Source organism: Pelodiscus sinensis, chromosome 7 (assembly GCF_052426305.1).
Source record: "Pelodiscus sinensis isolate ZL-2025 chromosome 7, ASM5242630v1, whole genome shotgun sequence".
NCBI lineage: Eukaryota > Metazoa > Chordata > Testudines > Trionychidae > Pelodiscus > Pelodiscus sinensis.
Window position 1 is genome coordinate 18,355,210 of NC_143058.1, and position 21,123 is coordinate 18,376,332.

At 44.5% G+C, this 21,123-nt stretch overlaps 1 protein-coding gene across 1 annotated transcript in view; it reads left to right on the top strand.

Annotated features, from left to right (window-relative positions):
* The first annotated feature begins 8,755 nt into the window (after positions 1 to 8,755).
* Positions 8,756 to 21,123, top strand: part of MGAT5 (alpha-1,6-mannosylglycoprotein 6-beta-N-acetylglucosaminyltransferase) — a 269,340-nt gene continuing 256,972 nt past the window's right edge. The window contains exon 1 of the mRNA XM_075933279.2: positions 8,756 to 8,823. The gene's annotated coding sequence lies outside the window, so the exon portion shown is untranslated. The remainder of the gene's footprint in view (positions 8,824 to 21,123) is intronic.

The window sequence follows — 21,123 nt, forward strand, 5'->3', positions numbered from 1 at the left end:
TAAATATGCCCACAACAATGAGGAAACTAGTAATCTCACCATTGCAATAACAGCTACTGGCCCTGCTACTCATTGGTGCCTGATGCCTTAAAAGGTCTCAAGAATTATGGAATTGCACAGGTTAACAATTAAACATCTGTGAACCATGCTTGGTCCTATAAGAAAAACAGTGATTCCAGTCAATGAAACCAGACTTCAAGTCACATACATAGAACAAATATACACTAATAGCGATGGGGAATACACGGCCTTGGGCCACACCTCATTCACACATAATTATTTTGTTTATTATAACAACATGAACAGTACGAGGACAAAGAATACACAGTCCTTTGTATTAAAGTTTGTATGGGACATCATGAAGAAAACCAAACACTAATATCAGATCATGTACCAATTATACTGACAAGGTACCAGTTAAAGTGGGACCTACTGACTCCCACTGGGGCTTACCACTTAAAGCCCAGACAAAGGTAACTCCTGAGGCTTGGCTATCATTTGTTAAACAATGGCCATTGCTAACTTGCTTTCATTTGGGTATTATTAACCAGGTCCACAAGGACAAAATAGAGCCTCCCAATTGTGCATCATGCCCTGAACAGACCCCTGTCCCAGAACTAGGACAACTGTCACTGGTCCTTACCTTGGTGATGTTCCACACTGGTATAGACCAGCTGTGTGCTATACTGGCTAATCGAATTGGCAAGCACCTGATTAGGCAACGATGGGGCTTGGCTTAGATACCATTGCAGATTGGTTTGGGCCTGGAAACTCTGTCAGCAACACTTATGTCATAGCCCAAAAATTGTATAGAATCCAGGCTGGTAGATGTAGTAATATCCAGTGCCTGTAAAGGCCTAGACACCAGCCAAGCTAATCAACTGATTTTAAATAGTTTGAAGGATCTGTCCAGCTCTGTGTCCACTTCATTAGACACAAGCAGATATTTGGACCAGAGACTAATTGGATTGTTAATTAATGGAACTAAATTAAAGAAATTAGAAGGCCAGTATTGAAGAATAGGGTAAGTTTTAGCCACTACCACCCAGCCCTTATGGAGGTGGTGAGTCCCCATCTCCCCCGTGCCTATCCATGGGAGTGGGGAAGTAGAAAATCCAGAGGCCTATTGGAACAAGCCATAGTATAACCTTTTGGCCCCTCTGGGTATTCCCACTTACAGCAAGCAAGAGCATATAGATAGAGTTGAGAGCATTGCTTATTCTGAAGATGTGGGGCCTCCCTAAACCCCAGGGATTGTTGCACCCACTTTGATAAGGAAATTTTATGTACCTGCCCATTTAACATCATGACGAATCTGCCAAGGTTTAATGTGGTTGTCACAGAAAACAAATGAACACCAAGCTGGTACAAATGAACGGTACCTACTGGTGTTTGACTGCCCAGACAGATCACTCCATCTTGCCCCTCTACATATCTGCCTGTGTGCATAACAGCCCCTCGCCGAATTATCCTGACCGTTGATGGAAAGCGACTCTATCGCACTTCGGCAGTAATGGGTAACCCAATGTGAGATCCTGAGTGGCACGGCGGAAGTAAGTACCTAAAGGAGGGTTTACTGGACCTGCAGGAAAAGATCAAGGAGTTGGTGGCCAATGCCCACAGACATATCGGAGCTGGCCGTCTGAGGTACACACAGATAGGGAAACACCGTGAACCATGCCATACACCTACCTCTGCGGCACTCGACCAGGCAGTGGAGGTCAAGTCTATTATCATGGGCAGCACCTTTATTGGTGATGAAATATCTTGGGGATGGATTTGAATAGTGTTTGCCAAATTATGTGGGGAGTTTTGATTTTAACATTTATAATAGTGCTGTACCGGCGCTTCCAGAGTAAATTAAAACCCCTTAAATTGTTGTATTTAACCTGGCGAGTTAAAGAACCCTAAGGTCAAGAGGAGGGAACTATAGGGTAAATTGAGGCATTCCATGGTATCTTGCTGAGAACTGACAAATTCAAATCTCAAATCATTAGGCCAGCCCTGGGAAGCATACAGTACAGCAATTACTGTGACCCTGGTTCCCCTGGCAACCACATTCCAAAGAGCCTCGCTTTGATAAGGCCGGTACCAAACAACCAAACAACCGTGCGGGATTGTTTTTATGGTTTGCTCTATTCCTAGGAAATAAGCTTGGTTCCAAAGAAGCCAGCTGGCTTTTATCTCAGAGAATAGAGACTCTTACGTCCATCAGCGAAAGACCGCTCTAGAAAGACCTTTACCAAGTTTTGCTAACCACCAACACTGCTGTGAAGTGCCGAGAACTGACTGTTGGCCAATGCCTCTCACTGCAAAAAGATCCCTCCATCTCGAAATGATCCTACCCCGACTGCTGATAAGCCTCTCTCTCCTTCTGGTCCTGCTTTCCCACCTGCTGGACACCAGAAGAACCAAAATATTACAGGGTGATGTGCTGGCAACCTCTCCCCTGCATGATGCTGAACCACGACTGTTTCAAGAAAAAAAAAGAGGAAAAGTCTGCTCCTCTGACACCGCCAAAGCCCAAAGATTCCTGTCTACAAAAGGACATTAAGAACTGACCTTGGTGAAAGAAGCGAAGTATTGTATATTGTCAAGGAGAAACTTGTGGGAGTGGTTTGGGTTTCTCCCTTTGATCTGGACTCTGTGCTTATGGACGGGTACCATCAGCATGTACTGCCCTCCCCGATTGGTTTTTAGATGCAATTAACCGTTAAGTTCCAAATATCCTTTAATTGGATTATCTTAGTACCCGACCGATTCCAAAATCTGCTTTCACTCTTACCAGAGGTTCAAAGAAATCTCTAAATATCCATTTAATCCATAGCACATTCTCTCTAGTGTACTAATTATGATATGTTGTGTTATGTTACTAAAATTATAGACCCATCATAGAATTATATTGGGGATATTAATGATTATATTGCTTTTGCTTATTAAAGGTTTCATATTTGATTGTTGTTGTAAAAGATGTAGTAATAGAAATAGCTTTTATGTTTGTACTAATTATGTAATGTTTAATGAAAATAAAGGTTAAGAAAGGTAGTTGTGCTGTAAGCACAAAAGGGGGGACTGTGGAGACAGGAAAAGGGAATAAGGAAATTTGTGTGCAGCCATCTTGGTCTTGTTAACAAGAGAGCAAGAGTCAGGCTAAGTCTGTGGCCTGACAACGCGAAACCTGTAATTATACGCTGCCTTTGCCTCTCGCCTACATAGGAGATAAGGATAGAATGCTGACTCTGGCAGGGACCTTGAGAAAAGGAGCATCTGGGTGGAACTACAATAACTGTTAGCCATTGGTGTTTGTAATGGGAAGGAGACTAATTGTTATTGTTATTATATCTAATGGATAGTATATAAACTGCTTCATAATTGCTTGTATTCGAAGATCTGCCTCGGGGGGGGAGGGGGGGGCTTTCCCCTCCCTGTCTGAACCAGTTTTTCCTTTGCTGCAGCTCTTAATAAAACTGCCTCTGGCTACTTGTTGCTTATAAATGAAGAGTGAGGACAATGTTTTCTTCCACAGACCTAAGAGAATGCCTTAAACACAGTCCATCTTTTCCAGAATTTAGCCAAAAATGATCATTCTTGGCATCACAAATCCACATAATAATGCATCCTGGATATTTGTGGTGCCATGAAAAATATTGTTATATCTATTGGAGTGCATTGGTAATAGAATTATAAACAACATCTAGTTGTGTATATTTTGTGCAAATGTGATGAAGAAATAAAAAGTACTAGAAAGAATAATACAAATCACATCAGATTACATGATACATTTGTGATAATGTGATATATTTTTCACATATCTAACCTATTTAAAAATGCCATACCATTCATTTTCAAATAAATATTGTAAAAGATGCCATTTATTATTGTTCTGAACACATTTATATCTAAATTCATTACAATCATATTCCATAATGCACTAATATGCTATGGATTTTTTCTCTTATTGAAGTCAAATATCTGCCTGAACAAGTTCAAATCAAATCCTACCTTTCCCCAGGATTTTCAGATGTATTCTTTCCCAAAACAGGCATCTTATGCTCCACTCATGACAACATATGAGCTCATGTGATCAGACAAGATGTCATGGTATGGCATGAGCAATTTGACATGAAGTAATGACTGAGTCAGCTAAAATGTGAAAGGGAATAGCAAGCTATCAGTTCAGACAGGAAATACCTTCATCACGTGCTTCTGGCAAATTACAGAATACAAATTTTAAAACATGGTGATAATTGCTGCGTGCATCACAGACAGTGCCCTGTAACCAAGTGGACTACCCAAGAGTCCCAACACCCCAGACACACTCAGATCTCCTCACACCCTATTGCCTTGCTTCCCCCCACAGATCCCTTACCGCAGACCCACTGCTCCATGCCCTGCCCCTAGCACACACTCACTGGCCCCACTGGAAGGTGACTGTGTCTACCAGGCTGAGCCAGCAGGGTGCTCTAGGCTGGTCTTGCAGCAGGTATCACTCTGGACTCTCAGGAGTGGCACAATTAGCCAGGTCAGAATGGAAGCGGGGCCTTCCTGGGATGGGTTCTCTCAGGACCTACTTATTTGATGGGGCCTATCCCTGCCCCCTCTTCTTCTCTTCCACTGGCTGAGATTTGCCTGGCTTCTGTACGGTCCTAGGCAGTTCAGCCCGGGAGAGGCGAGCAGGGCCTCACTGGGCAGCAGATTGCTCAGAATCTGAGCTATGCTGAGGAGCAGAGCAAATCCCTGGGATGTGATTCTCAAAAGCTCACCTGTCCAGGCCATGCCCACCAGCCAGCAGCCCTGCCCAGCCCGTTTGGCAGAATCTAGTGGGACTTGCTAGCTTAGAACCACTCACACACCAAGATTTGGGTCCTGGAGCGCCCCAGGCAAGAGGCCAGACCCAGTTGGGGGATGGATTAGACAGGTCCATAGTGGACGCCTTCCCAGCATGGATCCATCACCACAGCGTCATTGTAAACCTCGTCCTGATGACAGGATGGTTCTGGAAATGACTGCAGCATTGACACTGCTCTTTTTCTCTATCTCCAGCTTCAACAGGGAAGAGCACAGTTAGACGTGCTGAAAGCAGGTTGCTGACATTTTATCTCACTGTGTGATTTGATGTATCTATGTAATGCAGTGTGCACTGCTTTTAGGGCAATGACTAATGTTAAATCATACGCACAATATTCTCTTTTCTAGCATCCTCCCCAATGATGGTTTGATCTAACTCCCTATTCTCCCTCTGCTGACAAAAGAATTATCACAGTTCTCTAAGCTCTGACTCTTCCAAAAGAAAGTTTGCCCTTTCTGCATGTCATTGATTCTGGTCTCCAATGACACTGTAAAGAATCAACACAGTAAGCCACAAATCTACATCCTATTTAACAAAAAAGCACTTGGCCTATTTAAACTTCTGCTTTAATGCTGCATCACCTGCTACACTTCTGAATTACATAGTGGGTCTGGAGAAAGACTCTTTAATGTTATGACAAACCATGACTAAGTTAATAGTGATCTATTGCAGAATCTGACCTTCCATCTTTAGCAATCTACTTGGTCCATTAACCAATTTGCTACTTGTACATTCAAAGTGTGGGGGTTCACTCAGATCAGTAAAGAGGTTGTGCATTGCAGCCGTGGGTCCTTCTGTTCTGTGTAGCATTGGATGAGGTATATCTATACCATGGCTGAAAGTAACTTAAATTTCATACTGATATGGTCATCTACATTGCCACGTACAGCACTGAAACTTTCCTCACTCAGGGTGAGTGAAAAACACCTGCTCTGAGCAATGCAAGTTTCTGTGCTGTAAAGTGGCAGTCTAAACAGTGCTACAGTGCTGGGAGCTGTTCCTCTCATGGAGGTGGTTTTATTACAGCAATGGGAGAGCTCTCCCTCAGTGCTGAAGCTGCAACTACACAGCCATGTTAAAGCACTGCCAGTAGCTGGACAAAAAGCTACTTTGGCCACTTTCTTACCCGTATGTCGTGCCAACCTGTTTCAGCTTGCTTTCACCTCTGCACTTAAACACTCACAGCCAGCGGCACAGACATCATCCGTGGGTGGGTGGGCGGGCAGCTCTGTGCCCCCCAGAAGGGTAAGAGCCTCAGTCAGAAGGGGCAGAGCCAGGGCAGCCAGTCCAAAGTATTGCCCAGAGGATAGAATTTCCCCCTCCCCCTACCCTTAGTGCTACCCGGAGCTCACAGTGCAGAACTCCAACAATGATTTAAAGGCCCAGGGCTCCATCCGCCATTGCCGCTGCTACTGTCAGACATCTCAGGTTCCTTTGAATCACTGAACTCTGGGACAACTGCCCCCTTTCCCCTGCCATCGGGGGCCTGCCCACAGCTGGTCCATGCCAGCTGACTAGGGCTCATGAGGCTCAGGATAAGGGGCTGTTTAATTATGGTATAGACATTCAGACTCTGGGATCCACCCACTTTGCCTGTCTTTACACTCAAAACACCAAGGATTCAAAGTTTCCAAGTCTTCCATTGTTAGATGGATTAGGTTATGTATTGTGAAGGCATCAGAGGTTCCAGTCCCAGAGAAAGTCACCCGATATAGCACACGAACCCTAGAAATGTCTTGGGCACAAAAAAGCAAATGCATTCACACTGTAAATTTGCAAGGCAGCCAACTTTTTTTCAAGCACAATCAGCACATCAGAACGGCCATACTGGGTCAGACCAAAGGTCCAACTAGCCCACAAACCTGTTTTCTGACAGTGGGCAACACCAGAGGAAACAGGGCTGCCAATGTGGGGAGGAGACGCAGCTGTTCCAGGGTCCAAAGATTCAAAAGAGGCAGAAGCAGCCAGCACCCCAGGCTCTTTAAAGCACCACCAGAGCCCCATGTGGTATGTTCCAGGCAGTGCTGAGGACTGGCCCCTGGCCGTGCCCCTTCTGCCCAAGGCCAGCCCCTTGCGAACAGCACTGAGTCAAACCCCCACTATCACGTATCTCTCCTCACTTGGGGCTTAGTTCTTCCGCTGGGGCTCCCCTTGCGGGGGCCACCACCTCCTTCCCGCTGTAAAAGCCGGGTTTGCACGTCCGGCGCCGGCCGTGAGCGGAGGGGGACCTGGGCCCTCCCTCTCTCCAGGTCCCAGCCCAGGACCCTAAGGTCAGGCGTCGTGGATGCCCTGCCCGACCGGGGGGGCTACGGCCTCAACTCACCGATCCCTGGATCCTCCCTGATCCCGTCCTGGGCTGCTTCCTCCTCTCCGGCTGGTCACTGACTGTCTCCGCCAGGTCCAGCGGTGATCCTCACCCCATCCTGGTGAGACAATCCTCTGTCGCCGGCTCCGGTGCTCCGTAGGGTCCAATCTGGTCCCGGCTTGTCCCGACTGGTCCAGAGCGGCTACCTCCCTCCTTCCCTGCTCCCAGCTGGGAGCTGCCTTTTGAAGCCGGCACCCCTTTCCGGAGATGCCAGCACATGTGTTCCGGGCCCTATGCCCCTCCCCCGGGGCACCCGCCGGGGAACCTCCTGCGCCTGCTCCAGCAGCCGCCACCGAACAGACATGGCAGAGCTGCTCAGGCTTCCCAGCACATGCGCCGTCTGGAGCCCGAGTGTGGGGCACGGAGCTAGACTCCGCAGTCCCCGCCACCCTGTCACACCCACATACACACCTTGCTCCATGCCTGGCAATATCTATTGCCAGCCCTGAGAGGGAATGAACAGAACAGGTATCATCAAGTGATTACCCACTCCCAGATTCTGGTAAACAGATGCGAGGGAAACCATCCCTGCCCACTCTGGCTAGAGGCCATTGATGGACCTATCCTTCCTGAATTTATCTAGGGCTTGTTTTTTATTTGGTGCAGGGGGAGAGGCTGTTATAGTCTTGTCCTTCACAGATGACCTCCCTGTCAGGCTTTTGTTCATAGCAAGTTGCTTGCCCAAAAATAATTTTGCCTTTTGCGCAAGTCCTATAAAAGGGGTGGGACAACATCTTTTTTTTCCTCTCTTCTTTCTGACCTTTACTATAACCCTGCCTACATCTGTTCACTGCTTGTTACATCCCAGACACCCAGAAGTGAGCGACACTGGCAGCAGAACAGAAAATTTCTTATCACTAATTTCCTTCCTGCTAGCAGTATCTTCCAGAGCTGTACCCACCCTGAATGTCGTAGGAGCCCAAGGATCAGATGATGAGTGGGATGTTTACCGCATGATTTTCTGGGAGCATGGGAGGGTGGCCTGGAGTATGTTATGAATATTGCTATAGAAGTTTTACAGCTGGGCTACGTCTACACTGGCCCCTCTTCCGGAAGGGGCATGTAAATTTCACGAGTCGTCGTAGGGAAATCCGCGGGGGATTTAAATATCCCCCGCGGCATTTAAATAAAAATGTCCGCCGCTTTTTTCCGGCTTTTAAAAAAGCCGGAAAAGAGCGTCTAGACTGGTCCCGATCCTCCGGAAAAAGTGCCCTTTTCCGGAGGCTCTTATTCTTACTTTGAAGTAAGAATAAGAGCCTCCGGAAAAGGGCACTTTTTCCGGAGGATCGGGGCCAGTCTAGACGCTCTTTTCCGGCTTTTTTAAAAGCCGGAAAAAAGCGGCGGACATTTTTATTTAAATGCCGCGGGGGATATTTAAATCCCCCGCGGATTTCCCTACGACGACTGCTGAAATTTACATGCCCCTTCCGGAAGAGGGGCCAGTGTAGACGTAGCCCTTTGGAATAAATCATCTGACAGGAAGTGAGAACAGAGGAAGTGTGGCCATAGTGCATAGTGCCAAAACTTTGATCCAGTTGCTTGAGCTGCAGAGAGAAGGGAAGCAGCCTGGATGTCCAGAATGGGGGAAACAGTGCTAGCTGAAAGAAAAGTAAGTCCTACTAAAAAGCTCTCATCTTTCACTGTAATTGAGAGATACTGCCCCATTGGGTCTGGATTTAGAGATGGCATGGCTATGTTTACACTGCAATTTTTTTCTGGAAAAGATACTCCAATTGTGAACTGCATACTATTTTCCATTTGTTTTTTTGGAAGAGGGTTTTCTGACACTTGACCTGTCTATACGAAGCCAAATGTTGGAAAAACCTCCTCTTTCAAAGGATCCCTTATTCCTCTTAAAATGAGGAATACAGTGATGCCGAAAGAACATGCCCACTTTTTCGGAAACTGTTCAGAAAAAGTGGATGCGTTCCCTGGATATACCTGGATACTGGAGGTATCCCAGAAAAACTCTGCAGTCTAGACATAGGACTATGCTATGTCAGTCATTGCTGATCCATCATATGACAATAGCAAAATGCAAGATAAAATAAAGTTATAGCCTTTTAAAAAACCTTTTACCCACCCCTCTGTTTTCTACAAACTATAGACTGATATGTGGATTTCACACACAAATATATGCTCAGTCTCCTACTAGCCTTTTCTTGTGTGTGTGTGTGTGAAACAATGTCCATTAAACTGGGCAGACTGCCTTGAGCCCAAAATATGACTTGACTGGCTGCTGCTTCCCTTCTAGATTCGGTTCAAAGTGGTTATTTATCAAGTCTTGAATAGCCTGGGATCTAGTTATTTTAGAGCTAATCCTTGCCCTGTGAGCTGTGGTATAGAAACTGGCATTGCCCTGGTCTACACTAGGGAGTTATTTTGAAATTATAAGCAAAGTGTCTACACTACCACGCCCATTATTTCAAAATAATGGGCTGGTTATTTCAAAATCTGTACTCCTGCTATCCTCGGGGAAAAAGCTTGTTTCAAAATAGTTATTTCGGAAGTTATTATTTCAAATGTAGTTATTTCAAAATAAGTTCCTAGTATAGACATGCCCAATTGAGTTGAATGTATCTGTCCACAGCACTGATTTTTTTTTCAGACGGTGGAGAGGGTGATTCTCTCCAAAAGGTCTTCAGATATGCAAGTAACTACCTCTTGTAAGTCAGCATTGTAAGAGTTTAGCAGCCCTAAGGATGCATTGTAAGATTAATATAATGAATGTTGCTTTTGCCTGTAAGTTCTATGTCTAGAAGAGTCTTCATCTATGAGCAAGAGTGGGGTTTCATGCTAGCAAAGGTAGGTCATCTGACTGTCCATTTGATGGCAATTATTTTAGTTTTTTGAATATTTTAAGTGATAGCATTTCTAAGTAAATAAAATGTCAGTCAGGGCTCCAGTTAGAATTACATCTATCTACAGAGGGAGTATCATATATGATAAAACATTTCCCTTTAATAAGAGGAAGCTCATGCAATGCCAGTGGTGGTTTATTATTGTTGCTGTCTGATTTTGTTTTTTCTGAGCAGCCATTGCAATACATAGCTGTCTTGTCATTAGCGATAAATCCGTTTGCTCTGGGTGTCTTTCTTTGTGCCTCTGTTTGGGGTTGGCAGGTAAGTACCAATGCATAAGGTCAAGTGTTTTGTTGAATGCACAATAGCTGCTTTATTGGGTAACAAAGTTACTGTCTTAGTAGTGTGTAGCTTATTGTTTTAGGTTGCCTTTGACTATTGACCTGTATTTAGCTGTGACACTCCACATACCTTTCCCAGACCTGAAAAAAGCTCTCTGAAAACTCAGATGCTTATCACTTTCACCTACAGAAGCTGGTTCAATCAAAGTTATTATTTTACCCATCTTCTCGCTCTTATATCCGAGATGTCATTCAGGGTAAACTAGAAAGATAATTGTAAAGCATAAAACTCCAAGTTGCCTGTGTGTTGGTATCATTTCCAACCAACACTCGACAGTGCAAACTAGGGATGTGAATGTTTAACTGATAAGCCTAATCCTTAATAGTTAACTGCTTGGGGCTGGAGTAGCTCCCCATATGCTGCAGGCAGGGGCACTTCTGATTATCTCTGTCTGCAACAGGCCCAAGCACCCTGCAGTGGCTGCTTTGACCGAGATGCCAGTGGAGCCCTTGCCTGTGGCAAGGAGACTGTTCCAGAACAGTGGCGGGGGGTTGTTGCTACAGCCCAGCTGGCACGACCCCCCCTGCCCATTCTCTCCTTTAATTGGTTAATCAGTTAAATAATATGGTTAACCAGTTAACCACTTAAATGGGATTTTATATCCCTAGTGCAAATTTATGCCAGATATTGTTCAAATCTATTCCCATCTTGGCGTTTTCCTTTATTATTAAATCAAATAACAACAAACTTATTCCTCATTTTGAGATTAACTTTCCTTTTAGGGATTCTCAATCTTATCTACTTCTGGCTTGGAGCTAATGGGACCAAACAGCTGCTTGCCAGAGTGAGTCAAATGAACAGCTCTGCATTTCTATGCAGGGTCCTTGAGCCAGATACCTTATTCTCGTGTACCACCTTACAATCAACATACAAAGATATATTATAAGGAATCTCCTATGCTTGAACATATGGCCTAAAGCATAATCTCAGAGTGACGTGTCCTTCTTGTGGAGCTGTTAAGATCCCCTGATCCAAAACTTCCAACTTCTGTTCATCTCTAGCTGTAACAGGAACCCACTCCTACTCCCAGGGAAGTTCCTGTTTTGCCACTGATTACAATTTAACACATCATTTCCCTTATGAGCAGTCCTGTTTAGTGTAAAAACAATCTCTGGTGTTCGCCTCCATTTTAAAACTTTAATCACCAAAATAGTAACAGCAGTTCCTTTTAAAGGATGCTTGAAGTAAAACACATCTGTTTTAAACCCCACAGCCTAATGCCTGCTGCAAGTCAAATGTCATGTGGCTACACTGAGGAAGAGAAGATGTCAATTGCAATTATTTGACATGTGATGTTTTCTTAACCTTTTGGTGCTGGCAATGCTTTTTAGCATAAATGAAGGTTGCTCTTACCTATCTTATGCTTCTTGGAGTCTACACTGTAAATTGTCTAATTCATCAAAGATGAATGTCTGGAAATGGGTGACATAGGAGGGATCACATGAGGATTACCTGTTGTGTTCTCTCCCTATGGGGCATCTGGTATTGGCCACTGTCGGCAGACAGGACACTGAACTAGATGGACTGTTGGTCTGACCCAGTATGGCCATTCTTATGTTCTTAAAGATATTTTTTAAAGAAGCTTAATAAATAATTATAGATGGGGACAATTTTCACATGCAGATTTTGAACCCTGTCAAAGTTTAGGGGATTAATCAGTGCTGGATTTTGGTTTTACTTGTTATAGCCATAAGTACTAACGGGCCCTAAAAGTTGGATCTGCACCCAAATTCAGAATCCAGTACTCACTCCAGTGTTCTGGATTTTGTGGCTCTCAAAGAACATTAGGCATGCAGAGACTCACTGTATAGTACACAGTACTCAAACTTGCCTTTTTATTTCCCACACTTGCTTTGGAAAAGAGCATGATGTTGATTAAAGTATCAGGCTAGATATCTTTGTTGTACTGGTAATATTGCCACTCAGATTTAAGTAGACACCATTGGCTAAATTCTTCTCTCTCATATACCGGTACAACACCATTAATATCAGTGAGGTTGCACAGTAGTAAATAAGAGTAGAATTTGATTCCCTGAGTCAGGCTTTTCTTGCATATCTATGAGATATGCTGCAATTACTGCTGTGATTTTCATGGAGGGTAAATGAGTATTTAATACCATTTCATAAGCTTGGCATCGTTTATTGTTCTTTTCTATATAGCATCATAGGGTACGTCTACACGAATTAACGCATCTACACAGGGCTGGCCCGAGGCATTCTGGTGCCCCAGGCCCAGGTGTGCGGCTCACCCCCGGGGCGGACGGCGCAAGCGCGGCCCAGTCTGGCCCGGTTGTTGCTGCTGGTGCATGCGCCGGGGCATGTAGGGCACCGAGGCCATGGTGGGAAGGGCGTTGCTGGCTGGCACTGCGGGGATGCGGGCGGGCCGGCACTGCAGGAGCTGGGCGTGCGGCACCTGATGGCAGCTGTAAGGGACACTGTGCGTCTCTTACAGCTGCCGTCAGGCGCCCCCCATCAGTTGGAGCCCTCGGCAGCTGCCCGGCTCGCCCATGCCTCCGTCTGGCTCTGCATCTACACACAAAACCTATTTTGAAATAGCGTTTTGCTGTTTCGAAATAGCGCGTCCACACTGAGTGGACCCTGAACCGAAGTTAAGGCTGGCCAGAACCAGTGCCAGCAGGGAATCAGGTTAGGACTTAGTTTGTGGGGCTGCTGCCTGAGGCTAACTGAGCTCCGGGCTTAAAGGGACCCTACCCCCACCCCAGACAGACAGTTCTCAGGGTTCCCCGCTTGCTTGTCTATCTCCATAAGGGACAGCAAAGCAGTCCTGTCTTTGAGTGCCCTGAGTGCCTGCACTCGGGACACCACAGCACTCGGCCACATGGAGCCAGAGCTTCCCCAGGGCACGCTGGTGCATCTCGTGGGGTCGTTGCGATGAACCCAGCTGCTCTTGCTGCAGGCTGAAATCTGGGGGGGTCATCGGGCGGCTGTCAGGATCCAGGAGGCCCTGAGGGAGAGCGTCCACCCCGAGGAGCCTTCAGAGCCTCCCCAGTCTTCCCCACCGGGGGCTTGTGCCCCATTCCTCCCTCATGTCCTTCCACTTACCCCTCCCTAGCCCCCCTTCCTGATATCAAAGAAAAGACACGTATGTTTTATTGAACAAAACTGGGGTGGGGATGAACCTCTGGGGAGACTGGGAAAAGAAGGTGGGAGAGGGGAAGAGAGAGGGGAGGAGAGGGGAGGAGGGAGCTGGAAGGGGGAAGCAAGGGAAAGAAGGGGGAGGGGAAGCTCAGGGCTCAGGGTTGGGGGTCTCGTCAGGCCAACTTGATTTTCATGCTAACCTGCTCCTGGGCCTTTGGTGGCCAGGTTGGCAGTTATCCTGCCATAGATGTCCGTGTTCCTCCGTCTAGGGCTGAGATCATGGACGTTGGGGGCATCCCCCCCAAACCTGAATAAGGTCCATGATCTCCACCCTGGACCAGGAAAGCGCCTGCCTTCTCCAGCCTCTGTCAGGCTCCTGGGAGCTGGCAGACTGCTCCTGGGGAGCTGTGGAAGGCTGGCTGCCAGTGGCTTGCTGGTTCATGGTTAGGGGCCACTGGGTCAGGGGCCCCAGTGGCCACTGCTGGCTCTGGGCTGGCAGGTGTGGAGATGGCACAGGCACTGTGGCCAGGATATACCCCTTTAATGGCTCTGAGGTTGGGGGAGAGGAGAGTAAGTTTTCCTGGTTATGCCCAGAGTGGCCACGAGGGCTCCCTGGGAAGGGCTGGAGGCCCCCTATTTCGAATTAAGTGTCTACACAGCACTTAATTTGAAATAGCTATTTTGAATTTGGCGTTACTCCTTGTAGAATGAGGTTTACCAAATTCGAATTAAGCACTCCGCTATTTTGAATTAATTTCGAAACAGTGGTTTGCATGTATAGATGCTATTACAGTTAAGTCAAAATAACGGCTGTTATTTCGAATTAACTTTGCAGTGTAGACATACCCATAGAGATTCATGGAACTACACTGAAAAAGAGAAAGATAAGGTCTTCAACTTGGAGCTTACAATCTAAATTTAGGCCAACAGGAGAAATGGACAACAAACCTAGGAAGGGCAAAACAACAGAAAACAAGGAAGTTATGACATAAGGGGACATGCCCCTCAGATGCTGAGATACAATTCGGCTGTGTCTACACTGCATCCCTTTTCCGTAAAAGGGATGCAAATTAGACACATCACAATTGCAAATGAAGCGGGGATTTAAATCCCCCCCGCTTGGCTGCCGCTTTTTTTCCAGCTTGGAGCTTTGACAGAAAAAAGTGCCAGTCTAGACGGGGATCTTTCGGAAAATAAAGCCTTTTTTTAAAAGGAATAAGGGATCTTTTGGAAAAGTCTTTATTTTCCGAAAGATCCCTATCTAGACTGGCGCTTTTTTCCGGCAAAGCCCTGAGCCAGAAAAAAGCGGCAGCTGTGTTTATACAAATGAAGCAGGGGAGATTTAAATCCCCACTTCATTTGCAATTGCGATGTGTCTAATTTGCATCCCTTTTACAGAAAAGGGATGCAGTCTAGACACAGCCTTCTAGCATATTTATAGAACATTTTAGAAGTCCGTGTGCAGAGGCTTTTTCACTCATGTACAGCCAGATGAGTGCTCAAGGTGAGTAGTAGCTCACATCCTTTGTGTTTAAATCAGCAGATGATGAGTTCCAGAATGATTGAACCATTGAGAACCTCAAGAGCTGCTGAGTTAAACTCTGAGCTGCAGAGGAGGTTGCGAAAAAATGAAAAGGGTAGAACCCAGGAGCAACCCTCACCCTTTTGCCAGCTAGGGTGGAAAATGTGTTCCATTCCTCCTTTCTTCCTGCTCCCCTCCCACTACTGAGGAGGCTGAAAAAAAAGTCTGGCCACTGAGGATCAGAGAAAAATAAAAACACCCCCAAAATGGACCAGTAAAACAGGTCAGCACCTCTGGGATGGTGTTATGGGGGATGTTAAAAATTGTGTAACAGGGTAACCCATGTAACCACAGAAAAGCTCAGTGGTTACAGGATTACACATGCTGCACTGCAGGGCCCACAGCGAAGTTTCCGCAGAATCGGGGCTGCCAGCCCCAGTTGACCCAGCTCCTGGAGAGGAGGCTTTGCTGTGGCAGCAAAGCCTCTCCCCAGGAATGGAGCAGGCAACTCTTGCCGACCCGATTCTCGGGAAGGAGGCTTCCCTGCTTTGCTTCAGCAAAAATGTCACTCCGGGAGGCTGCGTGTAACCAATAACATTAACCGATAAGCATCTGCTTATCAGTGAAGTAGTTAGTCATTTACACCCTAACATCTCAAGTGGTTACCCAAGGCAGCTTCCCAGCTTCCCTGCTCTTAGACTCCAATCTGGAACATCACAGGGTCTCATCTCCAGCTCTCACTACAATAAAAGGGAGTCTTACCATTGTCTTCACTGTGAGCTAGTAAAGATTTCAGTGAGGCCTAATTCCTCCTGGGCCAAAGAGATATTTTAGAAAAAGAAACCCAAACAAAACAACATGAGCTGTAGAAAATTCATGAAGCCTGTGCAGGGCTTGTGATTAAATGACAATAGTTTACCCTCTCTTGGTCACAGCTCACGAGAGACTGCCCATGCTAGCTATAAATGAACCCAGCAAGTATTGGTCATTGTCTGCTCATTGCTGTGGGTCCCTAACTTCTTATCTACTGGGTTCTGTGTTGTGCTCCTGGACTAAAATCTGCCACGGCTTCAGCTGAAGTGAATCTGCTGCGAGTGTTATCTTGTTTAGTGACAAAAATGCCATTTTAGTGTGTATGCAAATTTAAAAATACTGTGTGCCTTTGTAGCATGTGCATAGCTGTGTGAAGTGGGTGTAAAACTTTACTATTCTAATTAGTGGATGGTTACAAGAGATGCAATGGAAAATCAAGCCCATTTGATTTGAAAAGCAGATGAAGGCCCATTCTATTTAACAACACCATAGAAGGTACATCAATACTACAGAGAAGATCGAAGCTGCCGCTGTCAATCTTCCAGGGTTCAAAGTCTAGTTAAGACAGCTAATTCAAACTGAGAGGGACATGTCGGTCAATGCCTTTAGTCCTGCTTCCATGAGGAGTAAGGGAAGTCGAAGGGCAAATGTTCTCCCTTTGACTTTCTGCAGCATGGACAGTGCCAAAAGCCGAATTAAGATACTTCAACTTCAGCTATGCAATTGAAATAGCTGAAGTTGTGTATCTTAATTCAACCTTATCCCCTAGTGTAGAGTCCATATCCCCTTCAACATCTATAATTGGCTCACAGAGGTTCAAGGCCTTTTAAACAATGCTTCAGTCCTGTCTGCTAAATAAGACAGATCTTCATCATCATAAGCCCATGCAGGTTAATGAGGATGTGACAATGTTATCGAGTCTGCTTGTCTTCACTGCTAATCTGCGCCTGACCCTGACAGAAAAGCCAACTCTGCCTGTCTCTTCCATGAACCTGAGGCTGACCTTGGCAAGGAAATGTCATCCCTTGATGATAAGACACAGAGGAGTTCTTGTGATTCATCAATGACAAGATTGTATCTGCAACTTCCAGGGAACAGAAAAATTATCAACCAGAAAAAACAGAAGCAATTTATGGAATCTTTTAAAGTGTGACTTTCTTACTATATGAGATTGTTCTTGCCTGAATTCACTGGTTCAGTTCCTCTGCTGGTGTAAATAGGGGTAATTTAAATTTCAGAAAGCTCCTCGCTATAGAACAGAAAAGAACATGCCAAAGAAACTCAAGGGAACAAGAGAATAAACTTCAAAAAAATCCTTGGCTATTACTGCACATAGCTCCATGAAAAAGCTATAGCTGAATGTTTGTTATACATACAAATAAAAATAAGAAAATAAAAAGGCAATCTTGCCATGCATCATATTGATCCTTAAGGGTATGTCTAGAGTACATGGCTCCATCAGTGACATACTGGAACGGTTGACAAAGGCTTCCCTTGTCATCCGCGGCACGTCCAGACTGCCCCTCTGTGCCGCCAAACAGCTTATCGGCACAGCACGGCAGCCATTCTGATGTAAATGAAGCAGCAATTATTTAAATCGCCACTTCATTTTCCTATGTCTAGTAAACCCATCTACATGGCTCCGTCGACAGAGCCATGTAGTCTAGACATACCCTAACTGTCCCCGTGCTTTAACTCCCCCTTTGCCTTTTTCTACCTTCCCCTTTGCTAGGGGAGCCTGGACAGCCCTTCCTTGACAATAAATAGTGATCTCTGCCTTGACCACAGTGTGGATCTCTAAAAAGCAAAACCCAGGCCTGTCTCAAGTCTGGTGCACATAAGCATGCAGGCAAGGTCCACAGAGAAGCTTTGAGAGGCAGGAGTGTTTTGCATAACAATGCAGATTAAGCGGTACTGAGAGACAACTTCAAGAACACACAATAAGCAACCTTGTACTGGTACTTCTGTTTCTGATAAGCAAAAATTACAGATACAGCCATAAAATTGTTAACTACACACGTACTTTTTGCAACATCCTGAGTAGCAGGATGTACCCTAAATAGGGGCACTGAGCATTTTAAGTATCTTACATAATATGTAATTAATTGGTAAATATTATTAGAACAGCCGAGTCTCACTTTGCTATAAAATGGGCTTAGTATGAAGAATTGATGGGAGTGAGTGAGCAGGATTTACCCACGTGTCCCATTTGTTGTAAGTACAGTATAAGTAAATAGGCCCTTTACACCAGCTACATCAGTGCATGGTGTTCTGATGGGTGGAAAGAAAAGGACCCATGATCTCCTGCCCAGTGGCAGCCCGTCAATACAGGCGAAGTAGGCGGTCACCAAGGGATCCAAGATAAACAGACATTGAGGGCTTTGGAGATGGGGGCGCTGATCACGCACCAATCACACGTTTTGCCTAGTGCGCCAGTTGCCGGCAGCTCGTCTAGGGCCGCTTCTGCTTCTGCCTGGTACTGTAGGTAGCATATGGTGAAGTGTAAGTGTTATAGGCTTAATTATTGTATTATAGTAGATCTTCTATTAATTGCTTTTGCATTGCTTTGTGCTGTATTAATTGCTTTAGTAATTGTTTTTAAGGCTTGTAAAATTTAAATAACTATATTAACTGCTTAAAGCTTGTAATAAATAAGAAAGTAGTTAAGTCTCTCGGGAGTGTCCTGGTTTCCCTTGGATCTAAAATAAATCGAACCACATAACATGCTTCTTTCTTTCCTTCTCACTCCCTCCACTTTCCCCGTTTTGGTGATGTCTGAGCAATCTACCCAACTCTCATCTGTCTGGTTAATTCTCTATTATTCCTTCACTCTTTTATTTAGCTTTGTAAAACATTTTAAGATATACACACTAGGTAGCAGGAAATTGTTTTTTAATGTATTTTCTACTGGTGGATGAAAAAGCTAGATCATAAGTTGTATGGTATAAACATTGGATCTTCCCTTTCGTTCTATGACTGGTTTGTTGGGAGTTTTGTTTTAAGCAGCTACAGGCTGTTTGATTAAACGATATTTTAATATCTGAGCATTCTGATACAAAACGTCTAATTTGGGGTCAGCCAGTGGATATGAGCTTGCTAATTTACAACCATGACAAATGGAAGAAAATCAAAGAGTTTTACAGGCATCATTATTTCACCTGTTTTGTTTCATTATCACAAGAGCCTCAGTACAAATGATAGTGGAACTTTTCAGAAGCCTACTCATCTTTTGCACAGGAAGAAGTTCAGGGCTTTGATCACTGGATGCTTAGGAAAATTTCAAATCCCAAACCTCTCATTAAATCTCAGTGAGATTCTCCAAATGGCAACACATGGTCACAGAATAATACTTGATGAAATGTAAAACTCCATTTTGCACAACATCATTGTTGAGGATGGCTCTGATGTTGTGGTTACAAACAAATGTCCTTCAGCATGCATTGTGTGAACAAAAATTTGTTGGATAGTATTAAATGCTAAGACTTTGTGTATTGTAATAAAAAAGACATCCAATTACATGTGACACAATTTTGATTAATTTCCGTAGTCAGTTTCTGATAGTTCACAATACATGAAGACCTCTATACAGGATTATGAACTTTACGTATGCAGAGCTTACTATAAACTGTACAAATTCTTCTTCAAGTCTTAGGTTAGCTTGTACAGTTTTTATCCAAAATTAGAAAATTTACTTTAGAATCCCCATTAAAGGGCATTATTCATATCAACCACTTGAGTGATATTGGCCACCAGATGTCACCCATTTTCTATTTGCTTTGTCTTAAGATATATGCATTAAAAAGACTGGGACTTTTCAGTTTAGAAAAAAGGAAACTAAAGAGGGAAATGATAGAGGTCTCTAAAATCATGAGTGGTGTGGAGAAAATGAACAAAGAAAAATTACTTACTTGTTTCCATAACATGAGAACCAGGGGTCACCAAATGAAATTAATAAATAGCAAGTTTTAAACAAGCAAAAGGAATTATTTCTTCACACAGCACACACTCAACCTGTAGAACTCCTTGCCAGAGGATGTTGTGAAGGCCAGGACATAAATGGGATTCAAAAAAAAAAAAAAAAAAAGAACTAGATAAATTCATGGAGGATAGGTTCATCAATGCTTATTAGCCAAGATGGCCAGGAATAGTGTCCCTAGCCTCTGTTTGTCAGAGGCTGGGAATGGGTGACAGAGGAAGGATCATTTGATGATTACCTGTTCTGTTCATTCCCTCTGGGGCACTTGAATTGGCCACTGTTGGAAGACTGGATACTGGATTAGATGGACCTTTGGTCTGACCCAGTATGTTCTTGTATTCATGAAGATTGGGGAAACATACACTTCTCAAAGAGCTGCATTAAATAGAACCACTCACAATTTATTCATTTCCTCCCTTATAAAATGCTACACCATTTTGCCTCAAACACTGCATACTAGATTAGGCAGTTTAGTAATTTTTAAATTATATTTTATAAACAACTTACTAAATGGAAAATTAGAAAACTATATGGTACTGTAAATATTTCTTCACTATGCAATGTTTAGAAAAAAGTTAGTTGATATAATTAATCCACATTCTGCAAAAGGCATGATTAATATCACAGGGAAAATCTTGTTCAAATCACTATCACACTCGTTTTGGGAGACATCTCCATGTCTAACCATAGTGATAGCAGGTCTCTACCTGCCAAATATCACCCCCTATTGTGACAAGATTTTCCCCACTATCATGTATCCTAGTTGAAATATATTTAATTCACAACTCATGTGTGTATCAGGGGACTAAAGCAGCGAGGAGTCCTGTGGCACCTTATAGTGTATCAGGGAACTAAGTTTTCCATGTAGGTCCTTCTACCAAACACTAGGGGCTACTGTCTCTCATCCTGTCTTTATCATTCCACTTCCTGGCTTCTTTCTTGGTAACTGTCAGTGTGGGATGGAGAGTGGCTCAGACAGCAAAGGGGAGAGACAGAAAATGAGGAAGAGGAAGAAGCCAAACTTGTTAACTCTGGAAGTGGTTGTGGATATGTGTGTAAGGGAAGATGAGACATAACACAGGTGCAAAATATTGAGGCGGGAACAGGACGATGATGAAGGAAAATAGGACCACGCAGGTGACAAAGGAATGCAAAGGAGGAAAAGGATTGAGGGAGGAGACTGGAACATAAGAAGAGGACAGGACCCTTGAAAACTGCAGGCAGAAAGGATCAAGGTCTGGCCAAAGAAAAATAAAAGTGGCGAGAAAATAAAAAAGAGTGGAGAGACTGGCAATG